The sequence below is a fragment of the Mesoplodon mirus genome (genome assembly GCF_964341445.2).
Source record: "Mesoplodon mirus genome assembly, chromosome: 10".
Lineage (NCBI taxonomy): Eukaryota > Metazoa > Chordata > Mammalia > Artiodactyla > Ziphiidae > Mesoplodon > Mesoplodon mirus.
The window spans coordinates 98,892,836-98,902,525 of NC_138986.1; the positions used below are offsets into that span (position 1 = coordinate 98,892,836).

A 9,690-nucleotide genomic window follows, 5' to 3' on the forward strand; every position below is an offset into this window, starting at 1 on the left:
TGGTTAAGAATCCACCTGCCAATGCAGGGACACAGGTTTGAGCCCTGGTCTGGGAAGATCCCACATGCCACAGAGCAACAAAGCCTGTGCACCACAACTACTGAGCCTGCACTTTAGAGCCCATGAGCCACAACTACTGAGCCTCTGAGCCACAACTACTGGAGCCTGCATGCCTAGAGCCCATGCTCTGCAACAAGAGAAACCACTACAATGAGAAGCCTGTGTACCACAATGAAGAGTAGCCCCCACTTGCTGCAACTAGAGAAAGCCTGTGTGCAGCAACAAAGACCCAATGTAGCCAAAAATAAAATAAATATATAAATTCCTAAAAAAATAAAATAAAGCACACAGACTGAAAGGAAGGGATGGAAAAAGGTATTCTATGCAAATAGAAATCAAAAGAAAGCCAGGGTAGCAACACTTAGACAAAATAGACTTTAAAGTCTGTTATAAGAGACAAAGAAGGATATTATATAATGAACAAGGGATCAATTCAAGAAGATACAACATCCAATGTAGGTACAACTAAATTCCTAAAGCAAATATTAACAAGCATAATGGGAGATATTAACAGTAACACAATAATAGTAGGGGACTTCAACACTCTACTTACATCAATGGACAGATCATCCAGACAGAAAAATCAATAAGGCCATAAATGACACTTTAGACCAGATAGACTTTATAGATATATGTATAGAATATTCTATCTGGAAGCAGCAGAATACATAGTCTTTTCAAGTGAACATGGAACATTCTCCAGGATATATCACATACTAGGCCACAAAATAAGCCTTGGTAAATCTAAGAAAATTGAAATCATATCAATCATTTTTCCAAAACACACTGCTATGAGACTAGAAAACAACTATGAAACAAACACTTGGAAGCTAAACAATATGCTACTAAAGAATCAATGGATCACTGAAGAAATCAAATAGGAAATAAAAAAAATACCTAGAGACCAATGAAAACAAAAACACAGCAATCCAAAATCTATGGGATGCAGCAAAAGCAGTTCTAAGAGGGAAGTTTATAGCAACACAAGTTTACCTCAGGAAACATGAAAAACTCAAATAAACAACCCAAACTTAGACCTAAAGGAACTAGAAAAAGAAGAATAAGCAAATCCTAAAATGAATAGAAGGAAAGAAATCATAAAGATCAGAGCAGAAAGAGAGACTAAGCAAACAGTAGAAAAGATCAATGAAACTAAGAGCTGGTTCTTTGAAAAGACAAACAAAATTGATAAACCTTTAGCCAGACTCATCAAGAAAAAAAAAAAGAGGACCCAAATCAATAAAATCAGAAATGAAAAAGGAGAAGTTATGACTGACACCACAGAAATACAAAAGATCATAAGAGACTACTGCAAACAACTATATGCCAATAAAATGGACAACCTAGAGTAAATGGACAAATTATGTATAATCTCCCAAGACTGAAGCAGGAAGAAATAAGAAAAAATATGAACTGACCAATTACCAGTAATAAAAATTGAATCAGTAATTTAAAAACTGCCCCCCCAAAAAAACGTTCAGGACCAGATAGCTTCACAGTGAATTCCATTAAACATTTAGAGAAGATTTAACAACTATCCATCTCAAACTGTTCCAAAAAATTGCAGAAGAAGGAATGTCTCTGAACTTATTCTATGAGTCCAACCTCACCCTGCTACCAAAACCAGACTAAGATATCACACAGACACACAAAAAATTATAGGCCAATATCACTGATGAACATAGATGCAAAAATCCTCAACATTATATTAGCAAACTTAAACCAACAATACATTAAAAGGATCATACACCATGATCTAGTGGGATTTATCCCAAGGATGTAAGTATTTTTCAATATCTGCAAGTCAGTGAATCATCACATTAACAAACTGAAAAATAAAAACCCTATGATAATCTCAGTAGATGCAGAAAAAGCTTTTGACAAAATTCAACACTCATTTATGATAAAAACTCTCCAGAAAGTGGGTATAGAGGAAACATACTTCCACATAATAAAGGCCCACAGCTAACAATCATACTGATTATACTTATCAAGCAGAAAACATTTTTTCTAAGATCAGGAACAAGACAAGGATAGCCATACTAACCACATTTATTCAACACAGTATTGGAACTCCTAGCCACATTAATCAGACAAGAAAGAGGAATAAAAAGAATCCAAATTGGAAAAGAAGAAGTAAAACCATCACTGTTTGCAGATGATGTGAACTATACATAGAAAATCCTAAAGACACTACCAGAAAACTACTAGAGTTCAGCAATGAATTTGGTAAAGTTTCAGGTTATAAAATTAACATACAGAAATCTGTTGCATTTCTATGCACTAACAATAAACCATCAGAAAGAGAAATTAAGGAGACAATCCCATTTACCACTGCATCAAAAAGAATAAAATACTTATGTATAAACCTACCTAAGGAGGTAAAAATATGTACTCAGAGAACTGTAAAACACTGATGAATGAAACAGAAGATGACACAAACAGATGGAAAGATATACTGTGTTCATAAATTGGAAGATTTACTGTTGTTAAAATGACCATGGTACCCAAGACAATCTACAGATTCAGTCCAATTCCTATCAAAATAACAATGGCATTTGTCACAGGACTAAAACAAATAGTTTTAAAATTTGTATGGAAACACAAAAGACCCTGAATAGCCAAAACAATCTCGAGAAAAAAGATCAAAGCTGGAGGTATCCTGCTCCCTGATTTTAAACAATACCACAAAGCTACAATAATCAAAACAGTATGGTACTGGCACAAAAACATAGACACATAGACCAATGGAACAGAATGATCAATTAATATATGACAAAGGAGGCAAGAATATACAATGGAGAAAAGACAGTCTCTTCAGTAAGTGGTGCTGGGAAAACTGGACAGCCACATGTAAAAGAATGACATCAAAACGTTTCTCACACCATATACAAAAATAAATTCAAAATGGATTAAAGACCTAAATGTAAGACCAGAAACCATAAAAATCCTAGAAGAAAACACAGAACACTTTTTCACATAAATGGTAGTAATCTTTTTTTTAGATCTGACTCCTAAAGGAGATAAAAACAAAAATAAATAGATGTGACCTAATTAGACAAAAAAGCTTTTGTACAGCACAGAAAACCATGGACAAAATGAAAAGAGAAGCTACTGAATGGGAGAAAATATTTGCAAATGATATGACTGAAAAGTGGTTAATACCCAAAATATATAAATAGTTCATGCAACTCAACATCAAAAACACAAACAACCCAATTAAAAAATGGGCAGAGGACCTGAATATACATTTTTCCACAGAAGACATACAGTTGGCCAACAGGCACATGCAAAGATGCTAAACATCAGTAATCATCAGAGAAATGTAAATTAAAACCAGAATGAGATTTCACCTCACACCTGTTAACATGACTATCATCAAAAAGACCACAAATAAAAATGTTGGTGAGGATGTGGAGAAATGGGAACAGTCATACACTCTTTCTGAGGATATAAATTCGTGTAGCCACTGTAGAAAATGGTATGGCGGTTTCTTAAAAAACTAAAACTAGAACTACTGTATGACCCATCAATTCCAATCCTAGGTGTATATTTGAAAAAAATGGAAACACTAATTTGAAAAGATACATACACTCCAATGTTCACAGCAGCATTCTTTATAATTTCCCAGATAAGAAGCAACCTAAGTGTCCATCAACAGATGAATGGATAAGGAAGATGTGGTATATATATACAATGGAATATTACTCAGCCAAAAAAGAATGAAAGTTTGCCATTTGAGACAACATGAATAGACTTGGAGGGTATTAGGTTAAGTGAAATAAGTCTGTCAAAGACAGACAAATACTGTATGATATCACTTAAATGTGGAAACTAAAAAGTTAAATAAACTAGTGAATATAACAAAACAGAAACAGACTCACAGACAGCAAACTAGTGGTTACCAGTGGGGAGAGGGAAAGGGGGTGGGGCAAGATAGGGGTAGTGGATAAGAGATACAAACTATTATATATAAAATAAATAAGCTACAAGGATATATTGTACAACACAAGGAACATAGCCAAAATTTTATAATACTATAAATGGAGTATAACCTTTAAAAATTGTGAATCACTATGTTGTACACCTGTAACATATATTTTTTTACTTCAACTATACCTCAATAAAAAAAAAGAATATAATCCACCTTAAGAAAAAAAAAAAGCAACCAGATTACCATGCATAGAAAGATAGTTAAATGAATTTGATTTTTTCCATTATGGGGTATTATGTTGCTTATATGATCAATTTTTTATAAAATTTACAGGAGCAATAACAACAAAACCCCAGGTTTATTCTTCAGATTCACACGTGCTTGCTAAGTATCTTTTAAATATTTCCTTTTAAGCAGTCTTTTCCTTTCAAGGTATTTTCTTCCTCTCTGAAAAATTGAGAAAAATATCAAATTGGCAATTTCTGAAAAAGAAGAGACAAAAGTATATGAAATACATTTTGGTTTCAGATTCTCTATAAATGCCATTCTGAAATTTTTCCTATCCTTAAACTTTCAGCTATCACTCACTTTCTACAAATGGAAGAATTATATTTCTTCCTATGTAGACTTCCAACTGAAGATTTTACTATTTAGAAATGCTAAATATATGATATCATTATCAAACATCACTCCTAAAAACTCTAAAACACCTGTGCCCTCATAAAATCGATTGACAATTTGATTTTTGCTGTAAGTGGTCAAATAAATTACCCACTCAGATGGGATAATTTTAGAGACAAGGAAATGATACAAATAGAGCTTCTTTAATCTGAATGGCTCCTGACAGTCTCACTAATGAAAAGAGAAAAGGGTTACTGAAGCTTCCTCACCTTATATTTATGCATCTATTTATGCTTTCTTAGGTGTTGAATTTTTTAAAAGTCTGGATTCCTTCCCATCTTGCCTTTGTGGTTGAGGGTGTGGACTCTGGGCACAGGCTATTGGAGTTCATATCTTGGTTGTGCCACTTACTAGCTGTGTGAGGCTTCCAAAAGACGCTTAAGATTTCGGTGCCTCAGTTGCCCCCTCTGTAAAATGGTGGTAGTAATGGTGTTACCTCATTGGTTTTGGTAATTAAATGAGTTACTATCTGTAAAGCACTTAGAAGTTCACTCTAAGAACTATTTAAGTCTATCTTATTTTATTCATTACAATAATGTAGCAGTGCTAAATATTTGTTAAATCCTTAAAGCTTTTGTTGTAATTACAAACTTTTACAACTGGAGTGGAGGAAGCAGTGTGGATACTCCAGCTTCATCTAGGTCACAGTTCCAAAGTAAACAGACTGATATGCACTGTGCTGTGTAGGCACATGGGCTTTCATTGAAGAAGCTCGGTTAATGAGCAGAGGAAAGAAGTTTTTAAAAATTTTTATTTCTTTTTCTAAAATATGTTTGCTTAATTAAAGACATATTACTTTAAAATTTATGATGTCATCAGAAATGTATTTATTGTGTTGTAACATGAAACACACCAATGGACAGGTGATATATACCATTTAGATTATTATCTATCATCCTTTATATTAGGCAGTATACAATGGAAACTAAAGTTTTCAAATGATCTTGGGCCCTATTATTTGAGAATCTAACGTCATTATGGTTTTTTAAAAAAAATTTGTATATAGATTACAATTATATCTGTTTTGCAGACAAAGTTATTCATAAGTCATCTAGACTCAAGTAGAAGGTACAATTTACCTTTAATTCTGTCTACTATCTAGGAGGCAATGTGGTACGAATATCAAGTTAATTTTGTGAATCTTAAATGACTCCCCTAGAATGATTCTTAACAAACCCGAAACAAGAGTAGATAATACAGATTACATTCTAAATAAGGAATGTGGTAAGAGAATACTAAAATGTTTGGTGTGTAAATTGTGTGAAGGGGTCTAACTTTATCTGAAAAAAATTATGAATATAAATAGTTACTTATGGGTGAAGATGTCTGACAGTAGATGTTTTCAGGCCTTTATCTAATAGAAAGAAGGCACTGTGGCTATGGTGATTGACAGGAGTATAGAGGATATCACCAGAAACTAGGTCACCATAAAAATTTGATTTGGTACAGCATAAGAGAGTATTTGTTCTTTGGCAATATATACTTAATTCTCATAATAGAAATGTAACATTTTTTCCTAGATAATAAATTCCATTTTTCTCATATATCATTCATTCATTCAACAAATGTATATGTATCTCTTATTATGAGATTATTATGTTCCAGGTGCTCAAGTTACAAAATAGAATCCAACTTCTAGGATGCGAACCCTCTGCTATGTGAAACTCTAGGAATTCACAGCTTAGGTGGGAGATATAAAAACAGGTAAAATACAGTAAAACTTGATGAGCACCATATAGTTATATGAAAGCCAGAAGATAGAGTGACTAACTGTACATAAATTAAATAAGATCTCATCAAAAAAAGAAAAATCAAATAAATACAATTGAAAGACTGCTTTATGAAGAAAGAATGTCAACAATTTATTCATTTCTCTGTCCCCATTTTCATATTTTAATTTTATGTTGGAGTATAGTTGATTTACAACGTTGTGCTAGTTTCAGGTGCACAGCAAAGTGATTCAGTTATACATATACCTACATTCTTCTTTTTCAGATTCTTTCCTCATGTAGATTATCACAGAATATTGAGTAGCATTCCCTGTGCTCTATAGTAGGTCTTTGTTGATTATCCATTTTATAGATAGTAGTGTGTAGATGTCAATCCCCAACTCCTAATTTATCCCTCCTCCACGTGGGAGACAGGGTAGGGTGTGGACGCTGCTGAATGGAAGAGAGCACAGCCCGGCCATCAGACCTGCGTCCTTGTCTTGCTGATTATCTATTTTTATGGGTTTACAACTTTTCTAAGAACTTTTGTATACAAAGGAACTTTTTTTTAAAGTAATTTCCCCTTTATATTTAATCCAAAGAAGAAGGATCTCGGGCAATTTGGAGTTTTTGGTTTTGGCCTTGTTTCTAAGACTTTTTTCCTCTTTGTTGACTTTGGTGTTCAGGCACACCCTCTGCTTAGGACTCCTGGGGATCTTCTGGGCACCCACCTTAATGAGGCAACCACCTGGAGAGTCTGACTTGGCTGTCAGCAACACACTGCTCCCATCCTTCTCCACTGTTGCATCCGGCCCCCAGGGAAGGGGGAAGACACTGCGTCCAGCAGGTGTCCTGAATAACTGTGGGTGGGGGAACTCTCCCACGTGAAGTGACTTCCCCCCGGGGCTTCCCGGCTGCCCCTACGACCTGGCAGCAGCGACCGTGGCCACCGACCTGCAGAGTGGCAGAGTCAGCGTGTCTTGCGACAGAGCAACCCGGCTCTCCTACCCTGGAGGGAGACGGAGGAGTTCAGTGATCTCCTGGACCTGGACTTTATCCTCTCCAACTCGCTGTCCCATCAGGAGCCAGTGGTCTCCACCGTGTCATCGGCATCAGCCTCATCCTCATCCTCCCCTTTGAGCAGCGGTCCTGCCTGTGCGCCCTCCACCTGCAGCTTCAGCTGTCCAGGCCAGGCTGGGGGCGACCCAGGCTTGGTGCCAGGCAGCAGGGGCAGTGGTCTGCTCCATGGCCAGGAATCTGCACCCCCTGCAACAGCTCCCTTCAACCTGGCAGACATCAACCACGTAAGCCCCTCTGGCTGCTGCGTGGCTGAGCTCCTGTGGCCTGAATTGGACCCAGTGTACACTCTGCAGCAGCAGCCGCAGCCGCCAGGTGGCTTGATGGGCAAATTTGCGTTGAAGGCATTGCTGAGGACCCCTGATCATCGGTGTTAGCAAAGGCAGCCTGGTCGGCAGCCAGTTGGTGGTGGTGGTGCTCTACAGTGGCGGACCACCCTGCTTGTGCCCCAAGATCAAGCAGGAAGCTGTCTCCTCATGCATCCTGTCGGTCGGCCCCTAGAGGCCCACTTGGTCACTGGACCCCCTCTCAGCAATGACCACAGCTGCCAGCACACAACTTTCCCCTGGGGCGGCAGCTCCCCTGCAGGGCTACCCCAACCCTGGGTGCCGAGGAACTGCTGAGCAGCAGTCATCCTGCCCTGCTGCTCCCCCAGGCTTCCATCCCCACCCAACTACCCTCCCTTCCTTCCTTACCAGGTGCAGCCGCAGGTCCCACTGCTCCATTGCCAAGAGCCCATGCCACCCAGTTCCTGCATGTGGGAGGAACCTGAGCCAAAGAGGGAAGAACATCGTAGCCCCAGAAAAGGATGGTCACTCACACCTGGGATTATGCAGGCTGTGGCAAAACCTACAGGAAGAGTTCTCACCTCAAGGCACACACCTGTGAGCCCACCCAGGTGAGAAACCTTAGCACGGTGACTGGGACGGCCATGGGTAGAAATCTGCCCTCTCAGATGAACTGACCAGGCACTACCGCCAACGCACTGGGCACCACCCCTTCCAGTGCCAGAAGTGCGACCAAGCATTTGCGAGTTTGGACCACTTCAACTTACACATGAAGAGGCACTTTTAAATCCCAAAACAGTGGGTATGACCCACCTTGCCAGAAGAGAATTCAGTATTTTTTACCTTTCACACTGTCTTCCCAGTGAGGGAAGGAACCCAGCTGGAAAGCACTACAATCATGGTCAAGTTCCCAACCAGTGAACTTGTGAATGGATAATCAGGAGACCTGAGGAAACCAAATGACAAAGGACAGTTGGGGTCTGTGACTGGATCTTCTATCATTCCAATTCTAAATCCAATTTGAATATATATTCCTGGACTTCAAAAACACCAAGGGGGTGACAGGAAGTGGTGGGTATCAGGGTACAAATTAGATCAGTGAGTGTGGGGGAGGGAAAACCAGAAAGCCTTGAATTGTTTCAATGCAATATAAGCATAAAGATCACCTAGTATTCTCTTCTAAAAGCCATTATTACAATCTTAGAAGAAGAAGAAGAAAGTCAGGTACAGAAAATGTGTTTTAATAGCCTAAACAGTGGTGCTTGGTGAGTCTTGGTTCTAAAGGTGCCAAAGGAGGCCAAATTTCTCAAACTGCTGCATACTTTGACAAAAAAATCTATTTTTGTCTTCCAGTCTACATTTATGACCTAAGTCAGGTAAATACACCTGGTTTACTTTAACCTTTTTATGCGGAGAGTCTGTTATGCACTGTGGTTTCAGTTGGGCAATAATTTGTACAATGGCTCATTCCCAAACATGCCTTAAGCAGAAATTTTTTTTTCTATATAGTTCCTTGCCTTAATAAACATGTAATATAAATTTTTAAAAAATGATCTCACTGCAATTTATGTCAAAGTGTTCTGCCTATATTTTCCTCTAAGAGTTTTATAATATCTGGTCTCACATTTAGGTCTTTAATCTATTTTGAGTTTATTTATGTGTATGGAGTTAGAGAATACTCTAATTTCATTCTTTTACATGTAGCTGTCCAGTTTTCCCAGCACCACTTATTGAAGAGACTGTCTTTTCTCCATTGTATATTCTTTTCTCCTTTGTCGTAGATTAATTGACCATAGGTGAGTGGGTTCATTTCTGGGCTTTCTATCCCCATCCATTAATCAATATTTCTGTCCCTGTGCCAGTACCATGCTGTTTTGATTACTGTAGCTTTATAGTAGTGTCTGAAGTCAGGGAGCCTGATTCTTCCAGTTCCATTTTTCTT

At 38.0% G+C, this 9,690-nt stretch overlaps 1 pseudogene across 1 annotated transcript; it reads left to right on the top strand.

Annotated features, from left to right (window-relative positions):
* Window positions 1-7,119: 7,119 nt before the first annotated feature.
* LOC309811281 (Krueppel-like factor 4) lies at window positions 7,120-8,535 on the top strand (annotated as a pseudogene). Its single transcript has one exon. The product of its transcript is annotated as a Krueppel-like factor 4 (transcript).
* The last annotated feature ends 1,155 nt before the right edge of the window (window positions 8,536-9,690 follow it).